The sequence below is a fragment of the Lagopus muta genome, chromosome 5, assembly GCF_023343835.1.
Source record: "Lagopus muta isolate bLagMut1 chromosome 5, bLagMut1 primary, whole genome shotgun sequence".
NCBI classification, from domain to species: Eukaryota; Metazoa; Chordata; class Aves; order Galliformes; family Phasianidae; genus Lagopus; species Lagopus muta.
The window spans coordinates 38,782,002-38,803,883 of record NC_064437.1 but is presented as its reverse complement, the minus strand read 5'-3'; the positions used below and the strand labels follow the sequence as shown (position 1 = coordinate 38,803,883).

The following is a 21,882-nucleotide window of genomic DNA, read 5'->3' as shown; positions in this document are numbered from 1 at the left end:
GAGCTTTAAGCATGTTAGCAAAGTGCACCACAACCCTCTTGCATACTGTACATAACTGCTGGGTTACCTATGGCTTGCCTGCACTGCTCTCCTTAACGAGTTCGGTTAGTGCATCACGGATCAGAGGAAAAAGCAGAAAAACAGACTTATAATTGGTCTCCTGCCGAGATTCAGCATGAATATTACGCCTGTCTCGGGTCAGGATTTCCCGCCTGGGCAGCCGCTCAATAGCTGGAAACGAGGCAGGAAGGAGGCGAGGCTCTGCCTCGACATGGGGGATGCAAAGACCGCTCAGGGCTGCGCTGTGCCCTGCGAGGCGCGAAACGCCACAGAGCGCCGCGCACCGCAACGGCTGTAACGGCCGCAACGGCACCGCGTGCTCGAGCGCGCTCGAGCCCGCTCACATGACGGCGCGGCGCAGCCCGCCCCAGGAGGCTGGTTGGCTGCTTGGTTGGGCCGCCCGCGGCGCCGGGCCGGGCAGGGCGGGCCGTGCCGTGCCGCGCCGCACCGAGCGCTGCGGGGGGCGGCGGCTGTCAGTTCCCCTCGCGCTTCCCGCTCAGGTGAGACGCGCGGGCTCGGCCGCTGTCCCGCGGGGCGGAGGAGGAGGGACGTGCCACGCTCGGGAGCCGTACGGCTCCTGCGATGTGCCCGGCGGGTTCGGGGGTGGTCGAGCGGCTACTGCGCCGCGCCGGGAACGAGGCGGGAACGAGGCGGGAGCCGCCGCGGGGGAAGGAGCGGCTGAGGCGGGCGAGGGGCTGCCAGGCTGCCCGGCGCGGGGGGAGCGGCACCTGCCCGGCCGCGCCGCCGTCCCGCGCCCTTCCCGCGCAGCGCTCCTCCAGCGTGCCGGCGGTCCCGGTGCGGGGCTGCTAATTGCCGCTACAGGTATTTTTTATGTTCTTTTGCCGAGCGAGCGGGCTGTCAGTACCGCGCAGAGGCGTTTCATGGTACGTCTGATATGACTTTCATTTGTTCGCGAGGAGGGCTTTCCTCTGGCTGCCTCCCTTGTTTTGAAAACTCGGTGGGCAAAGTTAAAATCTGTGCATGTTTTTCTTTCTGAATATCGATCTGGCGCGTTTACTGCAAAAACTGAAGTTTCTTCTCAAGCAGATTCTCCGGGCACTCTGTGAATGGACTTTGTTTGAAAAGTCATTTAGTGAATTAACGTAGCATGCACAGAGATAAATGGAGTTGACGTACCAGTGAAGTAGCATCTATCGCCTGAGCAAAAATGGAATGTTCCTGCCCCTGGGTTCCTGTTGAATCTTAAATTATTAATGGGTCTGTTCGTTACACAAACAACACTTGAAATGGGTGCGGAGTGCAAACACGTGTGGGGGAGCAGAACCGCAGTAAGAGTTGTGCAGGTCCGGCCCTGCAGGAGCGGCAGGAGGGGGCTGCTGGGGGAGCAGTGTGGGCTGCACTTCACCCAGCAATCCCGCAGCTCTCGAGAGAGGAATGAGAAAAGGGCAACACTTTCTCCAAGTGGGGAGTGTAGGAAATTAAGAGCTTCAGCATGCGTGCTTTTGTTGAGTACTTATTTGACCATGTCACTGTGTACACTGCTCGTGGTGTGTGTTAGCGGCATTGGTGGTACCCCATTTTCTTTTAGAACCTGACTGCCAAATAAAGTATTTAGATCACACATTATCTAAATCTTCATCTCAGAGGAGACCTCGAGTAAGGGCATATTTGTAAAAACTGGTGGTGAAAGGAAAGGTGAAACATTCACATTATACCGGGGTTCTGGAGCATTAAAGGCTTGAACGTGTATTCAGCGGAAATGTTGAGTTAGGTATCAATGGGAAGTAAGATTTCTAATGTCTGTTCAACCATGTAATGTACAGTAAGTGAGGTGTGTCACAGCAGAGATTGTAACAGCAAACTGAGCTTCTGCTCTTAGTTTTATGTGAACTTTCTCCGTACTGGCAATCTTACAGGCAAAAGTTTGAAGTATATTAAAGTAGAAACATCATGTTTATGAGCATTTATTTTTTTTTTTCCACATAATGCCTTGAAGCTGAACAGCTTTCAGGCAGATGTACTGAAAAAATTTGGCGTTATGGGAACATGAAGTAAATAGGTAGAAGTGACAGGCTGGAAAAAATAAGCTTTTATGTAGTTTGAGAGGATAAAGTTCTGCAGTAGTGTTTGTTAGTAATCTTTTTAAAAATAAAAACTGGAGAAGAAAAAAGGTTGTATCAGCATAGGGTACTGAACAATCCAAAGGTGCAACTGGGAGCGTTTAAGGAGTAAATTTGACTGAACTCTCCATAAGTTTTTTCCTATGTCATTAGGGAAATGACTCCTGCACAGAGGAGGCACTGGCCCTGAGGATCCATCCAGGGAGCCCAGCATTCTACGTGGTCTCATTTGTGTTCCTGCTGGGCCTGGCTTGTGCTGTGGCTGTATTGCCTGCCAGCCCTCTGCAACAGCCTCCTCTGCTTCTTGACAGCTCAACAAAAATTCACCACCTTAGAGAATTAGGCTATGAAAGTACATCCCTCACTGAATAACTGTTTGTTCCAGCTGGCTTTATTTTCCCTCAGTTTATGTCTGTACTGCATGTCCTGCAGACAGCAACAGTGCTCCTGCAAGACCTGTGCTGTCAGTCCAGGTGACAGCCTGTTTCCTGCCTGACTGAGGAGCACATCAGGGAGGGAAGGAACTGTGCTGCTGTGGTCAGAATAGATGCTCTGTAGTACAGAAGTGCAGGATAAGAGATGCTTCAAGCCAGATCTCTTCAGCTGTGAGCTCCTTAAGACTCAGATAAGGAAGTTACATGTGTCATTTAGCTGCTCTATTTCTGAGATGATCTGCCCCCACTACCACTGTAGCAAAGATCTTTGCTAAGTTAGACTTGTAACTAGGAAGCACAGTGCTAATTAAGAGTACCTTTCTTTTATGTTCTCAACTATCTTTAAAACCAGAAAGTAGAAGTAAGATTGAGGGGTGAGAAGAGAGAGACCAGAATCTTTTCTTCCTTTTTTTAAGTGAACTGGAACTTTCAAGCTTTTTCCATAGTAATGATGAAAATCAGGTTTAACTACATTCTGCCTGTTTATACACAATTAAAAAATCTCCCAGCAAGCTGAAGAGTCTCACTGTGGCCTTTAACAGGACAGCAGTGTAAATAATTAATGACTTCTGGAGAAAAACTATGAATGGAGCTAGTGGAAACACTTTGCACATCTGCCTGAAAGTGAGGAAGATCTTAATCTGTCAATGGAGTCAGTATCTGTGGATTTTAGTGAGGGCAAAGCAGAGAAATACTGGTTGAAACGCTTGATATCTCAGTGAAATGGAAAAAGAGAGAGTTGTGAGTTTATGATCAGGTGTATCAAATCTTTTTTTTGAGAGAGAGAAGTGTGAAAAAAAGATGGAAATAACTTTGAATCTGGCATCAGTAACGAGGAAACAAAAGTTATGAATGTCTCAGTATCACATGAGTAGGTGTTTAAACAGTTCAAGACTCCCATGTGTGCTAACGTCTCTACTTTGTTCGTTGTTTGGGGTTTGTGGGGTAAGGCTGTGATTGCTAAGGTTGATATGTGGAGGCTGTTTGGGCCTGCCCTCGTGGAAGTCAGGGTGAAGATAACATGCTGAGAAGATTCTTAACAATCATAGCTGCGTGAAACAGCAGCTAAGGAAGGGTAATGCGGTCTTGGCAACTGAAATACTTAAGGCTGACTAGCAAAGATGCTCCTTCTGTGGCAGAAGTAGTATCCTTTTGGAAGGATACGATATAAAGATTGTGCCCTTGATTCTAGTGTAAGCGTATTGCCTGTTTTGCAAGGTGGAATCAGGTGATACCTTATTTTCTGTGCTCGCTTCCACTGTTGTCTTTGCAGGGTAGTATCTACTGAAGGTAGGAATTTCTGTGGGAAGCTGATTTCAGCCCTAAATTCAACTCTGATTATTCACATAAGGAGGGAAGTGCCTAGGAAATCTAAGCAGGCCTCTTCAGCTGAAGAATCTGCATTTTCAAGCTGGCTTGGAACCTCTAAAGCTGATTAGCCCGTTGAGCTTTGATTTCAGGACAGCACTGGGGTAAAAATCAGTGTTGCTCCTACCTTAGGTTCTTGGAAAACCTCAACACTGCTGAGAACCTCACCACAATAATTTACCCCCATAGTAACACTTCTCTAATTAATTTCCTTTGGGACTAAAAGTGGAAGTGATTAAATAAATAAATAAATAAATCAGACTACAACTTCATGTTTTAAGACAATCTTGTTGCCTTGTGGAAGGTGGTAATAAGGTGGTGGTTGGTCTGTTAGCTGACCTATGAATAACTAGTTGACAGATCCCTGATGCAGCAGTGATTGGTTGTAATGCACAGAGTGCTTTTTATATCCACATCTGGAAGACAACTATTCAAAAACAAGCTTTTTTTTTAAAAAAAAAAAATCTAAGAGAGGTGTATCAATTGCCAGGTATGCTCAAAATCTCATCTGTACCCATGATTTTTCCAGCGCATTGGAGTGAAAAGTACAGATACTCAGTTTACCTATGTTTGAAACTTTGAAAGACTGTTTTGTTGAGTAAGCAGTGTTGCTCTACAATATAAAATATGATAAATGTTATCTTTGGGTTTTGGTTTGGTTTGGCTTTTTTTACAACTTTAGGTTGAAAACTGTAAGGTTTATGGTCTTCTTTTCCCTCTCTTTTCCCTTCAGGAAAGCCATGGTAAAAGACATGAAATATCTTTAATGGAATTCTGATCCTAATCAAGCAGTTAAAAATGGATATGAATATTATTTTCTCCAGTGAGGTAAGTATTCTTGAAGAGAAATGAAAGAACAACTGATTTCCTTTGCTTTGGGTTGCTGTTGCCACTGTTGTTCTGTCCAACTGCTTTTTTCCATGTGTTTTCAAGTTACAGCACCTATAACTTCAAGAGCCTTGCACTGGAAGTAGTAACTGAGAGTCCTAGGATTAATCCTTTCACTTATAGGATTACTCAACCTCATGTGGCTATTTCACCAAATAAAAACCAATGGATAAGGGATATGTGTTGTTCCACACTTGGTCAATGGGTGGCTTCTACACATAATAGCGTTTGGCCTAACGGCCAGCTTTTGAATGAAGCATCGGAGCAATAGAAGCTGCTAAGTCAAGTTTTGAAGAATGAATACTTAAGCAGAGCAACTGCAGACAGGGGAAATGAATGAAATCCTAGGATGAGGAAAAAGTTTCTCTCACTTCAATTTCCTTTTTTTAGTTAATGCAATCAGGCATCCCTCCTTTCTGGCCTTTGCAGTCTGGATATAGGTTGGGCTGTTGGTAGCCTGAATTACAGGCACATTATTAATAATGCTTTCTCCAAATCACATACCCAGCTTCTTCTGTACTGAGCTAGATCTCTGCTGTTTGTTAAGGAAGAATAAGTTAAAAAAACAAACAAACAAACAAAAAAAAACAACCAAATACATCCCCTGAATTTAGTTAGGATCACAGGAAAATTGAGATTATAAAGGAACCTCAGGAAATGATGTAGTCCAACTTCCTGCTCAAATTTGCCAGCAGTCAATGAAATTCAGACTAAAAAGGCCAGTGAATTAAAATGACTATTGTATGTTCAAAAACAATAAGAAATTAATTTATATTTTGCCATATGTATTAAACGTATGTTGTAATAATGCAAATAGGACCATACTGTGCTTCTAAAATTTATTGAAAGGAAAATATTTTAATTAAGATTGCAAAATGCAAATGTGATTTTTCCCTGAATGAAGGAAACACATCTCTGACATACTCATTTCTTGTAGTCACATATGAAGCTTCTAAAGATCATCTAACACACTGACATGCTGCAACTACTTTTGAGAATGGATTTCCTGCAAGAATGACTCCTTCCCCCCCTCCCAGGCATCCCTAGGGAATCTATTTACTTTCTCATGTAACCAAATTGCTTTCTCATAATAAGGGGAAAGGAAGTGAACACTTTACTTATCCTGATATATGTTTCTGGAACGCTTCCTCTCGAGTTTAAGTATTTGTTCATGGGAAAACATAGTTGACAATGTGAATAAAAATAAGCATATTATCAGGAAGCAGTCTCTCCCCCAGCCTCTCAAAATAAACACTAACCCAGTGCTCTTCCTCATCTTCCCCTCCCACACCCGCTCCATCCACCCTTGCAATTCCAAACGACAAAACAGAACATTCAGTGAGCCCCCAAAATAGCTAGTTAAGTGTATGGGCCAGTGGGGGTCGTCCAAACAAGGGGTTAATATTGTCAGGAAGAATAGAGTTCAGCATTCCAAACCTGTTAAGAGAGTCACTGAAGGGAAGAGACATGTCCTTGTTTACTTTGGATTTCTGCTTATCTTAATGTGCTTTGAATTGATCCCTCAAAATTGATAATTTGATAGCTTTAATAGTTGCATTAGCAATTTGATAAGCCCCGTCCAGCACACCATCAATAACAAACATTTTGTGAACAAAAATAGAATCATAGGCAATGTAGTTCCTGAAAGCCAGCGTGTAATATTACGTGAATGCAAGTTGTGACGCTATTAATTATTTAATAGAGATTTCAGCATCATGGATGTGTGCATTAGTGCAAAATGCACATCCACGAACTCCAGTATTGATACTGGGAACGAGTGTGAAGCAAGTTGCACTTCTCAGTTCTTGAAGAGAACTTAGTTTGCAAATATGTGCAGAAATTAGCTTATATATCTCATATGTGATTCAGAAAAAAGCTACATCTATGGAAGACATGTATGTGCAGAATTATTTCCTCCTTAATATCCAGTCACAACTTATTTGTTTGCGGGCTTCTTGAGGAATTAGGAGAGCATTGGTAGTAAATCCAGCTCTCTGGTTAAAGAAGCTACTGCTGTCCCAGAGATTACTTTTTCCATCAGTAAAATAAAATGGTGTGTATGTGTTACTGCACACAAGAATGTAGATTCCAGCAATGTAATTTAGGTGCCAATTCAGGTTGATAAAAGCCATGCTCTGGACTGTGCAAAACCAGCAGAAAGGTGTATGTGTGTATGAAACAGTAACCTGCAGTAGAACTAAAGGTAGATGAGGTAATTTTAAATCCTAAAGTTACTTGAACTAGTTCTTCCCAAACTAGCAAATGCTTATGACTGGAGAATGTGAACATGAGGGAGCTGCTGCACTGTTTTGGCTGGTGTGTAGAAGGAAGGGGCAGTGTTGCTGTGTTTGTAGCTTTTAGTCCTGAGAATTGAATTTACATTCTCTAGCAGTATTTATCGGACTGTGAAATCCTGTGCTATGCACATTTCTGATTTCTGTGCTTTCACAGAGAGGAACGACTGATTCTCATAGCACCTATGCAGAACCAGGAGACAATTGTCTGTTGTTTCTGGGTGGGAAACCAAGAAACAAATGCTGCAGTACTGAAATATCCATTTGTCCAGGGCACCTGAACAACAAGGTACCCAGCACAAGAAATCTGAGTTGCGATACATGTATATAAACAACATTGTTACCCCAGAACATCCAATTGCCAACTGGAAGTATCCTTGTCTTCCACTCTCAGAAGCAAGGCATTTGCACTCTCAAGATGAGGGTTACCAGTGATAAAGACATAATGAGCGTGATAGCAGTACTTGGGTTTTAGTTACTTGTTTTCACTGCTTTATCAGTGATGAGATGGACCTGGGCTTATGAATGGGCAAATGTTGCAGGAATTGTTCTGAGCAATAGTATCTTTTAGACCTGAGACCGATGTGAATTATGGTCTCTTGATTGTGTGCATGTTTCAGTTCATCATTCACAGCTATTGCTTAATGCTTCATAAAGCTGGTTTTCTTTCAGATGCATGTTTTTCACTATGCATGCATGTTTAAACTTATCTGTGGATTCTTGGTTGCTAGATGAGGAGGAATATTTCTACAGATAATTTCCACTCTTCTAAGGGAAATTGTGGGACAGGCTTTACTTGGGGCCATGCAACTGGTTCTGTTAGAATTTCCTCAGGTTTGAATCTGATTCTTTTAATCCTTCTTTCCTTGTGTGTTTGTGACAGAGCTTCCCACTGGTAATTCCTTAATGAAGAAACTGGCAACATTTGTCTTAGAGTAGCAATATATTTTTTACTGTTGTTTTGAATTTCAGCTAAAAACCTCACCCTAAGAATAAGTATTTTGTTATTAGTGTAATAAACATTTCACCTTCATTACAATTTAAAATTATCATCTTCTGTAACAGATACTGTTCAAAAGTTAATTCATACTTTTTCCTGCCTAAAGATTTTGGAGACAAGCTGGGGGAGGCATTCACATGCAGCTTCTAAAGCACTATGAACTGCACTCTGCTGTAGCACTTTAGCCAGCAGGTATGGGCACACATAAGATTACTAATTCCATAATTCTTCTCTTACACCCTTCCTCAGAAAAAGGACTTGTTCTAACTCAGAAAATAGTATAAGATGTTCTTTAAAAATAAAAATCCACATGCCCTTGCTGCCTTATTTAAAAAGTGTATCTATAATAGAGTTCAAGATGTCTGCTCAACATATCTCCTCAGAAATGAACATACAATGAATTTCAAGACAGTGAACCAATTTTGACTTCATTAGAGCTACCCACATGCTGGATTAAATTTAAAACTAACTGGCTATTCTAATCAGTTTCTATTTGTGCAGTATTAAATTCTTGGCATATTGGCATATTTAAATACAGTAGTTATCTGTTTGCATATGCATAGTTGGAAAATGATGGCCTTTTCTTCATATTTTGAAAATCACACAGATATGTAGTAACTTGAATCCTCTGAGTTGTTCTTTTCCTTAACCCATTTTTCAAATGTGTGAGGATGACTGTTTGGCAGCTCCTGGAGGCTGTGTATTCCACACACTCTGTAAAAATTTCAACTGTATATAAGAAGGATGTGCTTTCACAGATGGTGGCTTTTAGTAAAGAAGAAAAAAATTCTGATAAGGATTCCTGGTGAAAACAATTTGGGAAGGACCCCTTAGACAGCCCACAGTGAAGCAAGCAAACCATCATTTACTGCCTCCGAGCCTTTTTCCTCAAGATATAAAAGTAGATGTCTTCTGTGCATTTCTCTGCAAATCCTGGAGTTACTGTTATCCTTCAGCTATGCAATTTTTTATTTTTATTTTTTTTACTTCTATAAAATGTTTCAAAGGGAGAAAAAAATTGTCAGCCCAGAGCAACCCCAGTGAACTTTCTGCGTGTGATATAAGGCCTTGACTCATTAGGAAGCAAGAACTGCAGCAGTGAGATTTGTTTAGGCATATTGAAGTAAACCACTGAAACAGATGAGTGCTGTTTGGACAGTGTAAACCTTGTGTTGAAATAACCCAGGCTTGTCCACTGAATTTAAGTTTGTTTTGCAGAAATACAGTCTCTATGTCGGAATCTGTGCCTAGTGTAACTAAATCAGGTAATTATAATTAATTAATAAACTGATTCAAATGAGCTGCAAGAGACAAAAGGTTTTTACATTTCTGGCAAAGTTTTCTCTTTAAAAATAACCTGTGTTTCTGAAGCAGAAGATGTAGAAAAAAGTAACAAAGAGTTTGGATCTTAAATTATTAAAGCCATGTGCATAATCACACTAGTCAAAATAATGAAGAATTTTACTGTAATCTTTGAATTAAAAAAAACTAACCCAAAGCAATACATTCTTTGAACAGCCCAGTGGAAAAAAAAAACAAAAACAACAAACAAACAGTAGAGAGATAGGCATTTCATTCAGCACTGTTTTGTTTTAGCTACCTGATGTCTTAATTCTAGAACCTGCATGTTACAACTAATTCTACAGATAGCACCTAAATTGAACCTCATGGGGGTCAAGTGGAAAGTTTTACTCCTTGCTTTCTGTAGATAAATATAGCTACCTATAGCACAGAGATGCAAGGGTAAATCATATTTAACAAGACTGTTTCAAAGATTAATGGTGGTGAAATTAAGCTGCCCTTGATTCTACTACTTAATCCAGCTCCAGTTGTTTTCCAGCCTAGAAAGAACAGAATATGGCTTTGGATGCTGGAGTTACATGTAAGCAGTGATTCAGAGACGTATACTAGTCTTTGACTATTGTGAAAAGACGATAAAATACACTTCCATTCTCTTTCTCTCCACCTCTAACCTACGCTTTCCCATTCCTGTAACTAGATATCGTTGATAAGATTTGTCTGCACGATCTCTTTACAGTATAAAAGAACTTGGAGCAGCAATTGCATGTAGGTGCAGTTTTCTATTTATATATTGTTCCTGTAGAAGTGGTAGTCTTTGAGCAATATTTCAGCTTTTAAAATTTGATCTGCATTTTGTATCCTTCTCCTTATACAGCTATTAGGCTTTTAATACATTAGGTGACTTTTACATGCCCCTAAAGGCAGGCAGAACATTTATAGTGCTTTAAAGTGTGAGAAAAGATCTATTTATGTCTGGCTTTTAAAGCTCAATAGCCCAGATCAAGAGAGAGAAGCAAAGGCAGCATTTGCCATTGAGAGCATTTTAGTTCCCAGATATCACTCACTGTTTAAAACTCAGTACTCAGAACTGCATTTTGACTGATCTGTGGAGAGAAGGGACTGAAACCAACGTCCAGCCAGAAGGCTAGACAGAAAATTTCCCCCAGCTGACTGTTTGCTATGACTCACTTCATTCCTCAAAGAAGTTCTTGCTGTTTCATTAACATCTGACTGGATGGCAGAAATGTTACAATAAATTTGTAACAATTATATAGAAATTAGCTTTACAGGTGACATAAATGGATAACATAGCACAGACATGAAATAATTTCTTCAAGATGAGGATTTTCTCCTGGGGTTAGCCTTTCATACCCATGTGAATGTTTTCCTATGAAGTGGCAATTAGGAGTTTTTCTGGACTGAAGACGTGTTTCTGACATGTTTCTCTTTGTGAACAAAGGCAGCACTTACAAAGTTGTTAAGATTTGAGAATTCTTGTCTTAGTCAAAATTCCACTGATGCATTAGCATTTGTTTTGCTAGTAAGCATTATATTTTATAATGCTCCTGCAACATGGTGGAAAGCACAGCAATAACAGCAAGGTCTTATGCTGTAGCAAGTAAGGACTTATTCAAAGGCAACAGCCATACACACAGGAAAAAAATAGAGAATCTGCTTACCTTTAGAAGGCCTCAGGTAGGTAGGGATCTCCAGCAAGATACCCTTGCTTCCACTGCCAACCCTTAAATGAGGTCTGGGAAGGGGTGGAGCCAGGGTTCTGGCCAGCCACTCAGGCATACTGCATGCACTTTAGCTCCCCTGGGTTGACTTTTCCTTCCCACAAGGTGCTCCATCATTGGTTCAGGCTGTGACTTAGCATTTCTGCTCTGTGCTCCAGCACTGTCACAGAGAGCAAACCATTGATTTCGAAGATGAGTCTCTACTTCAGGAAACCCCTTAAAAACTGGAAATAGTTGGTAAAGCTGGCTCTGGGTAGTTGGCGAAGTTTTATTATACCTCAGTGTAACACATTTCTGATTTTCTTCGCTTGTGGAATAAATCCTCCTAATAGTTTTTCCCATTTAGTTTTGCTTTGGAGCAGTACATCAGCTGATTAAATCTTTCCTATTGATGTTGTAAATCTGAGGATCTAGAAGCAGGCAATGTAACCAAGGCAAGCCGTTGCAAATGTTTTATCTTTAAAAAAATAGTTCCCTATTTCATACAAAACTGAGCTATGCAACAAATTCCTAATATTCACCTCTCTGGGTTGTGAATTCAGCAAGCTGTAACTCTTCCACTTCTTCCCTTGGGAGACTATTATATAAGCATTCAGCTGTTCCTCTTGTTGTCCTTATTAAGATGAAATTTTATTTTGCTTAATTCTATCTTCATAGGCCTAACTTTGCAAACTGGGACAACTCACATGAATCCAGCCCTTTTAAAGACCAGACTATGCGGCCTGTGCAGAAGAACAAGGCAGTATTAAAGGCAGTAATAGAATTTTGCAAGGTTTTATGGGACTCTGACAGCAGAACTGACACCTACCTGAGTCAGCGGAGCGCTCTTCCAGAAATTCAGACTTAGCCACATTCTGGGCTGTGCTGGGAAGAGCGTAGCAAGGAGGTCAATGAAGTGATTATTCCCTTCATCTCAGGCATTTGTGAAGCTGCAGCTGAAGTAAAGTTGCTAGGGGCCTGAAAAGCCAGATGTACAGGGAGAGACTGAAGGAGCCATGTTTATCTGGAGAAGAAGAGAAGGCTAAGAGGGAATGTACTTAGTACCTTCAGGTATCTAACAAAAAGCTGTTGGGAAACAACTAGACTCTTCTCAAAGCTTCACGGCAAAAGGACTATGCAAAATATATGCACATATTAAGCATTTTATCTCTCTCCATTAGGGAAAAACGGTGTAGAAATATTATTCGCACAGCAAACAATTGTTGCTATATCTCATTTGTAGAATGTCTCAGTATATTCTCATGCATGACAGGCTTCTAAAGGAATAAATGTCTTGCACTGCGTTTAGCATTCAGTGAATAACTGGAAAGAAATAAATGCAAATGTCTGTAATGCATACAATGAATATACAATTGCATAAGTTACATCTCCATCTCTGACAACTGTGGCAGAATTGGGTGGGTACTATGAAAAGGGATGCAGCTGACCTATTTGATTTCCTTTATATCACAATTGGCCGAGAACAGATGCTGAGATCGTGACGTAGAAGCACCTTATCTCAAACTCTTAAATTCTGTCCTTATTAGACAAAAAAAAAATCACATTGCTAAAGGACTGCAAACAATATGTAATAGTTCTGAAAAGAAGGCCAGTTGTGAATGCGTATGCATTTGACATGGGAATTGTATAGTTCTGAGTGCAAACCCATTAACACACACACACGCACACACACACACACACAAAAAAAAAAAGGAAATGACTTGAATTTAGTTCAATTTTAATTTTATTTTAATACACATTTATGTAGTTTTTCCAGTGTATTTTTTCTCTTTATGAATTTTTTATGGGTAAAATCTAATGGAGCATATGCCAATCCATAACAAAAGTAGTTACAAGTGATTTTGATATAGCCACATAATTAAAACCTCTAAGCCTAGTTGTAGGGGAAGAGTAGACTTCAGTGATGGGAGCTGGGTAATTCTGGTATTTTAATTCACATGCTGCCAGCTGGCTGAGACTACGAATCCTACATACAGAATTTGCCATCCTCCCATTGTAATTGATGCACCATGTCTCCTTATTTTGGTTGTACATCGTTCATTCATGTTCTTTTTTATTATTGAAGGCAGGTTTCAGAGATTGTACCTTCTGTCCCTGTGGGGCTACAAGATGCAATGTACAGTCCATATCCATACAGGATAATTGAACCTACTTTGTTTTTCTGAATTCATTGTAAAATTAATATTTATTTTGGCTAACAGCTTTTTAATCTCAACATGCTCTTAAGAGCTTTTCTAATACTAAGATCCCCTGCATTCAGGGGTAAAGGAGGGAGAACTCCAGTTTATCCTGCGCTACTGACTTTGATTCTTGCACTGCCTCAGGCTGCCTGTATGATATCTGCTTTAGAATCACAGAATCATTCATGTTGGAAAAGACCTCTAAGATCATCCAGTCCAACTGTCCACCTACTAGCAGTGCTGCCCGCTAAGCCGTGTCTCAAAGTGCCACATACATCTACCCTTTCCTTAAATATTTCCAGAGACGATGACTTCACCACCTCTCTGAGCAGCCTGTGCCAGTGCCTGACCACTCTTTCAGAGAAGAAATTTTTCCCAATATCTATCTTGAACCTCCCCTGGTACAACACAAGGCCATTCTCTCTTGTATGGTTACCTGGGAGCAGAATCAAGTCCTGTAGCTGTTTATGCTGACTGTTTGTAAGCTTATGTAATTTGTTTTAGGAAACTGTCATTGTACTTGGATGTTACTGCCAAAAATGGCAGAAGTAATTTCAGTTGTTCTGGATGAAGACCTTGATGAGCAGTTCTGAATTGGTAGAAAGTTCTCTAAGGAGTTATCCTAACAATACGTGTTGGAGGAGCCTCTGAAGATAAACCAAATTACCAGAGCCAGGAGCAGTTGTTTCTAACTTTGGTTATGGTTTATGCACAGCTAATGTTCTCTCATGATGCTTTTAATCACTAGAGAAACACATTCTCAACAAACAAAAGGTCAATTTAGCCCCAGAGTAGTGTATAAGATGTTGGAACATACAGGAATGTACCCTTACATTTTCACTTCCAAATATGTTTTGTGATTTAGTAATGCTAAAATTGTTCTATATAGAATTCTCTACGGGTGTGAATGCAGTTTTTATTCTTTCTTTTTTTATGAAGTTATTCTCTAAATTTTGGTGCTGGTGTTAGCAGCACATAATGGAAATGCAGTGATGGGACATACTTGGCAGCACATAATCACGTTTTGGAGAGCTGCATGGACATGGCAGTCCAGACTCTAGTTAAATGCTAGCCATGGTCCAGTGCCACATCCTTTGGGATTGCTTGTAGAAATTGAGTTTATTTCCTTCTCCCTCTTGCTATTATCCATCCCCTGAAAATAGTCAAAAAAGAAAAATCCAAGCTGGCTACTTGGAATGCTTACACATCTAATTGAGTAAAGCTTTAACACTCGTACATTTTTAATGCTTATGCTAACTCAGGGGGAACACTTAGAGTTTATTACTATCCTTTCTTGTATCAAAGCCTAGAAACTGCCAGTTGCTGTACACTGTTGGAGATGCATTCCAGCCACTTCTGAAGGTACATCACTCAAGTTTATGGTCAGTACTCCACTGTTCATTTAAATGCTTTGAAAAATGTAAATACTGATGATTATGTGATGTTAGGATTGTAAGATATGTCCTGGGTTTTTATTTTATACTTCATTGGAGAAGATGCAATCTGGACTCTATAAGAAATCATACACTTGAGAAGGAAAGGTAGTGAATGACAAAAGTTGCTTTAGATGGTCATTAAAGTGGAAACTTCTTAGTAGCTTGCAGCTATTTCCACAGCTGCAGAAACCTTCAGGCTTTGCATACCCTTTGATGACAGTAAAAAAAAAAAAAAAAGGGAAACCTTTCTTTGAGCCCATCAGATACAAAGCCCTACTTCTTCCCACTCCTTTTTCACCACCTAACTAATCTCCATCATTGCTGGATTCTGTTGTTTTTACTGTTGTGCACTAAAACTAATACTTTTTCCCTCTTCCTTTATGCCTATAGGACAACTCTGTGTGACGCTTGCAAGTGGAGATAATGTTATTTTTATTGCAGTCTGGATGCTTCTTGAGTCATTATCAGAACAAGTCTGGTTGCTTTGCAGCAGTTTTCTCCCAGGTAACACTAACTTACCTGTTAGAACCACAACAAGATTCTCTGCAGTAGTGGTACAGCAGGTGTCTTTAATAGGGACATGTGTTATAACTTTGTAGTTTGTCTTCAATAAGTGTTTGGACTGTAAAACAAAAGCGACCATAGAGAATTAAGGTTTGCCATACCAAAAGAGCAAGATTAATACCCTCTGTATCACCTAGTCACTTTTTGTCGCCCTGCTTTGCCCAGCCCCTAAGTTCAGTGGGATGAACCTGGGCCTTATTGTTTCCTGGAATGCTGTGTCCTGGAAATGAGTGAACACACAGGGGTTTTTGTTCTTACATAGAATAAAAAAATTTAAAGACAATCAGTAGAGAAGAAGTAGCTCATAGAATCACAGAATCGCTCAGGTTGGAAAAGACGTTAAAGATCATCAAGTCCAACCACAACCCAACCATACTACCCTAACTCTAACAACCGTTTGCTAAATCATCTCCCTGAGCACCACATCCAAATGGTTTTTAAACACATCCAGGGGTGGTGACTCAACCACCTCCCTGGGGGGACTATTCCACTGCTTAACAACCCTTTCAAGTTTTTCCTTATATCCAACCTAAACTTACCCTGGCACAACTTGAGGCCATTTCCTCTCATCCTGTCACCTGTCACCAGTGAGAAGAGACCAACCCCACTCTCGCTGTAAGCACCTTTCAGATATTGGAAGTGAGCAATAAGGTCTCCCCCCAGCCTCCTCCTCTTCTCAGACTGAGCAGCCCCAGTTCCTTCAGTCACTCCTCATAGGGCATATTCTCCAAGCCTTTCACAAGTCTTGTTGCCCTTCTTCAATGTCCTTTCTGTATGCAGACCAAGAAACTTTCAAAAAAAAAAAAAAAAAAAGAAAAAGAAAAAGTCATGCTTAATATTTGCAATGACAGGAATTGTTCTCCTGTGCTTAATTGCCTCTGGTGAAGTGCAAACTGTAATTTTTCTTGACGTAGCTGTGCTCAACTGAAGTGTTGCGGTCTGACCTGGCTAATGTGAGTTTGGCTTCTGGGCATTTTTAAAATGGTTGACTGTAAGCAGAGTGCAGTTGGATATTGTTAGTGTGTTGTTGGTACCAGTCACTGTAGTTTGGAGGAGGTGCTCTTTGAACAACATTATAACATGTTTTCCAAAAGATGACTGTGTTATTGCTGGCAGACTGTGAGCTGTGTGGCCTGCTGTAAGTGAACGATTTCTTTTTGAGTCACAGCTGCGTCAGAAGAGTCCCTCAGCCACAGCCATTGTGCCTGTTCCCTTTCCTGTGCTGAAGAGTTAATTGCATTTATTGACATCAAGCGGTAAAGAGTCTGTGAACAGTGTTTGTAGCAGGCAGCCTGCTCTGGAATTGAGCTCTTTTACCAGGTACAGGGCTTGGGCCATTGCTACCAGATAGAAAACTCCCAGGGCAGAAGTGTCAACTCGGAGAAGGGGGGTTTATGGTTTTAATTTTGCACCTGTTTCAAATACTAATGAAAAAGGACAGAAGTCACATGCCTGCACAAAGCATGTGCACCTTATTTAGGGGACCGTCCAGTGGGGCCTTCAAGACCGTTGCACCGCGGTGTGCGGTATTCGCGGAGTGCGTGTGCATATGTGTGCGCGCATCCCTTCCTTTCGCTGGGGCTGTAGGTGCGTGCGGAGCTCCGCAGCGGCAGGGCAGGCAGGGGCAGGGAGCGGCGCACAGCTGGCTGCTGGCTGCTGGCTGCTGGCTGCTGGCTGCTGGCACGCCGGGTTCTGGCGCAGAAGCGGCTCACGACACTGCCGCCGCCCCTTTACGCGCGGCCCTGGTTTCATGAATGAAATCCAATCGCCGCGCTATAAATAGACCGCGGGGCCGCAGACGTCACAGCGCGCGGCTCTCACCGGCCCCGCCGCAGCCGCCGCCGCCGCCGCCCGAGCGTCCGTGTCAGCGCCCCGGGCCGGGCGGGCACAGCACCACCGGCGGCATGCTGCCTCCGTGCCGAGTCGGGCCGGCGCCCGGCCTCGCACCCCCGCTCTAAGGAGCGGCGGGAAGAGGCGCAGCGGCTGCTGCTTCCCCGTCCCATGTCCCGCCGGGGGGCCGGTCCCGCTGCGCGCGCCCCGGCTGCTGGCTGCCGGGCATCTCGCTATCCCGGGTAGGTCCCCCGTCGCCCGGGCGCGATCGGGCTGCGGCAGCGGGGCCGGGTCGGGCCGGTGCCCCGGCTAGCGGAGCTCCGCGCGGTCCCTGTCCCCGCAGGTGCGCTCTCCCCTCCCCCGAGGTGAGAGAGAGCCGAGTCCTTGATGAAGCCGATCTCTCTCGCTTCCTCTAACAGCGAGGCCACGAGGTGCAAGACAAAAATAGATGATGCGTATGAGAAGCAGAAACCTCCTGGTGCTTGGCACTTCTGAGTGTCATTTACTAAAAACCTGAAGGTTTGGAAAGATTTCTTTCTCTTTATTTCCCCCTTCTTTTCTCCTGCTTTGTCTGTGGAATCTGTTGTGGGTTGCTGTGACGACAGCAGGAGACTGATGTGTGGGGCTTGCAGCACACAGATTATCAAGTGTCTGTCGGCTTGGACCTGTCTGAGCACTACGGAAAGGGGCTGCAAAGGGAAACGGGAGTAGACATTGCTTTGTTAAGTCAACCTTCCGTGGATATTGTGGCATCCAGTGCCTGGGGTGAAAGGAAGCTGGTCGTTGACAGACTGAGCTGGACTAGTGAGAGAGCTCAGGATTGCCTTCTGCTGGTCAAAGCACTATGCAGGCTACTAACGATATACTTGTTTAACAATGGTAATAACAATTTTAAAAAGCCCTTGAAGCTCTACATATGGTCACAGTGTGAGCAAGGAAGTGATGCCAGAATATTCTCAATGACTTTGTTCATCCTCAGTTTGTGTACTATTTCAGGACACACAGCTGACACAAAGCCAAATGTTCAGCTTGAGCTGTAAGAGAAGCTGGGGTGGAAATTACTTTGTTCAGTGTGTTCAATGGGAGTTCTTAAGCCAGCACTATTTCTAGGCAAAAATTATGTGCGTGGGGAGGAAAACACTGCTGTTACAACCTACAGACATAGAGTTGCTGTTTGACTGTTAGTGTAAGTAACAACTGAATGGGATCTATCTGTATACAGACTGTACTTCAGGATCACAGTGTATGGAAACAGAGCACCTTAATTTCTCTTAAACAATTTACCAAGGCCCTCTCTCAGTAAGTTATGTTTCTCTTTTATGCGCTTTGGATTTGTATGCCTGATGTTATGTATCAGGTTTGTGATGTATCCATTCACAGAAAAAAATAACTTGATGAGCTGAATATTTTATACAGGATTCTTTATCTTAGATACATTGTACTTACAGAGCATAAGATCTGGGACATGCTCAGATGTGTAGAGGTATTTTTATCCAAGAAGAAATAAACATCAGTTTTAACTCTGGACAGCTTTCTAAATCTCCTGCCCTTTTAAAACTACCATGCTTCACAAATACTGTAGAGTATTATACTGAGAGGAAGAGCTCATCGTTTGACCAGTAAATCCCAATGTTTGACTCTTTGCTAATAGATTGTGTTCACTGGAAAAATCCTTAAGTCCTGCATCCAGATGTTGCTCTGTGCTGATGGAGCTGAAAGGACAGAGAAGCCTTGAATTCGGAAAGGAAAGGAGCAACAGGTGTTTGACATGTCCTTTCCTTGCTCCCACCTGTTCTGCCAGAAGAGTACACAAATGCTGTAGAGAGTATATACCTTGGACTTGCTCCCAAGCAGAGCACTTTAGAGAAGGAAAAGTAATGCTGAACAATCATTGTTGCATACAGCAGTTGCAGCACTCACAGCAAGGCATCACTGAGACTGAGAAGCTAGTCACATCAGTGTGAAAGCACCCTTGGATCATTCTTTGAGTTTACCTAAAAAAGCTCAAAACCTTGTGCTGGGAGTGGATGGTGGTACAGTGTGGAGGCTGGAATTGGTGCAGCCTGGGGTACATGTGGTGATAGTTGCACCCTCTCTTACTGGGAGTAGGCTTGTGAAATTAAACTGCAGGCTCCCTTTGGTTTCCATCTAATACCTTTCTATTTTTTTCTTTCTCATCTTCTCTGACATAAAAGATACAATACAGCAATTTCTGTCTTCTTTAAAATAAAAAAAAAGAAATTCTATATGGCAACTACATGTTACAAGTCAACTTCGTATATACTTCTTCCTATCACAGTTCAGTGAGCATCATGGGATTTGCATTTGAGATATAAATTCAGAACTTGATCCAGGATCTGAAAGTAGCATTTATCTAAAGTCTTCTATCTGACAAAATTTACTTTTCTAGTCAGTGTTTAGGTGTGTGTGTATACACAGGGAGAGAGAGAGTGAGAGTCATCTAGAGATGTAATGCACCTGTTACAGGTTCCTTGTAGCAATCATATGTGAGAGTGAATAAAATCACAAAAAAAAAAATCTTTCCAAAACGTCACTGATTAACAAAATGTATGAGAAGAGACACCTAAAGTTTGAGGAACGAGAACCTGATTCTGTCTTTTGGAAGGAAAAAATCACAGGAAGTGATTTCTGGGACAGCTTCCTGTGCTAGAAAGTCACCAACGTCTTTAGAATGTTTTTCTTTGTAGTTCTAGCAAAACAGGATAAATGCTTCCCCACAGAAATGTACAGAAGTTGGGAGAATGTCTTTCTTTTGGGTTGGCTATTTTGTTGTTTTTTCCTCATTTTTCCCAGTTGGGAGTACTGCTCAGAGTAACATACCAGAGGGAGCATACAGTGTCAGCACCTGTCCTTATAGTGGCTAAAATCAGTAATAACCTTAATACAGTATCTGTAGTTTAATGCTCTTAACTACGTAAAATTAGGGATTTCATGGTGTTTATTATCACAAAACCCAGTAATGCTGAATCAGGCTTGTTCGGTGGCGCTTCTCCCTTTCATCCCAAGTTTTATATTTTATCCCAGGTACTCTTGAGCATTGTAGCCACTGAGTATTCAGCTGCAGCTTTGCCTCAAATACTGATCCAAACATTGAATAAGGAGATAAGGCATCTGATGCTTCATGTGTATGAATGGGTCAAGTGGTGTGTCAGCATGGTATCTGCAGATGAAAATGTTGGTGCCGAGGACCCAGTGTCCATGCAGCACATGTTTCAGGGACAACAGAGGTTGCTTCAGATTACCTTTCATCTGGTAGGAACTGAACGTTTACTTGTTAGTGGGGGTAACTTAACTTCCACTTAAGATTAACCTGAAATGAATTCAGTTTGTGCACTCTGTGGCTGCTCCTGATGTAAATCAAGGCATAATAAGTGACAGTGCCTGGGATATTTGCTTCAAAAATGTTTTCTTGTCTGAACTAAAATGCTAGTGGTGGTGCACCCTTAATCTGCTACTGAAACACCATCTTTTGCTGCACGAGGAGGAATAGTCTAGGGATTTAGTGCACAGCAATATTTTGTATGTGGCTGCTCTATGGGATAACAGCTTTTTGGTGGTGGTTACCACCTGGTCCAAATGGGTATTGTCTGCTCTTCAGTTATTCAGTTCTCATACACTTCTAGTCACATCAGCTGCAGCTGACTTCAATTTGTACTGTTATGCCATATTACACAGGATGCACAGCAATGCTAGAGGTTGCACACTGCCTTGTCCCCTACTGTAATCTCTGGTAAAGGGTAAGAGCAGTCAGTTGGAGCCAGCTATATCCTGAATTCTGACAGAACACATTTGCAAAACTATATGAGAGCCATAAATCAATAATGTACAACCTGTCCCCTCTTTACAGGGTTCCACAGCACAGTTTCATCCCAGATATCTGCCTTCTGCAATGGCTAAATGTCCTTCACCTGCTGTATGGATTAATTTCTAGAGAGATGATCTCTTCACAGAGGATATTTCAATGTATGTAACAGGTCAAAGTAATACGTAATCTGCTCAGACTAATCAGCTTGTTGACTTTGCACTTCAGGTCTTCCAGAACCTTTTAGAAGACTGACATAGTTCAAGTCTGATGCTGAGCTTCGCATTTGGTTCTGTATTGTGTCCAAATGTCTGTGAGTGTAACACACAGACAGGTCCTTTGTGAACTGCACATTTTGGGAGTCTCAAGAATATCACTGTTTTTAGGTTATCCAAGGAAGTGCTTAAAAGATGTTGTGCTATCACAAAAGTAGCCACAGTAGGGTTTGATAAAGGGCCCTAATCTGCATTCAGCCCTCAGTTTCTTAATCCCACATCAGTTTGTTCTTTTTCAGTCTTTTCCTAGTTCACCTTCAGGGTAAGTTGACAGAACTTCAAATAATGGAACAGGGCAATGCTTCATCATCCTGGATGAGAATAATGGCCCCTGGTGACCTAGTTATCTGATCTCAGCTCGAATCTTGTTACCCTTTGTCACCATTTGCTTCCCTGATGCTGAAGTGGTTTTCTTGTGTTTGCCTTAGCAGTTGCTCCTTTGGTCCACCTGCAATTTAGTAATAGCCCAAATGTTTATACCTTGTTTTGTGATAACCTTTCAACAGCTGGTACAGGGTTTCTTGTACTTCGTACCGTGTTGTGATTTTACTAATATACTTGATGAGGCCCTAACCTCCTTACTAAAACCTAGACACAAACCATCCTTT

General features: G+C 42.0%; 1 protein-coding gene across 8 annotated transcripts in view; it reads left to right on the top strand.

The window, feature by feature from the left end:
• The first annotated feature begins 461 nt into the window (after window positions 1-461).
• Window positions 462-21,882, top strand: part of RHOBTB1 (Rho related BTB domain containing 1) — a 47,847-nt gene continuing 26,426 nt past the window's right edge. Inside the window, exons 1-4 of one of the 8 annotated variants that reach the window (XM_048946431.1) lie at window positions 462-560; window positions 4,677-4,771; window positions 14,652-14,708; window positions 15,173-15,286. The gene's annotated coding sequence lies outside the window, so the exon portion shown is untranslated. Of the gene's footprint in view, window positions 561-801; window positions 883-4,676; window positions 4,772-14,651; window positions 14,729-15,172; window positions 15,287-17,215; window positions 17,419-21,070; window positions 21,161-21,882 lie in introns of those variants that run through there. The other 7 variants (XM_048946430.1, XM_048946427.1, XM_048946429.1 and 4 more) reach the window with 7 other exon arrangements.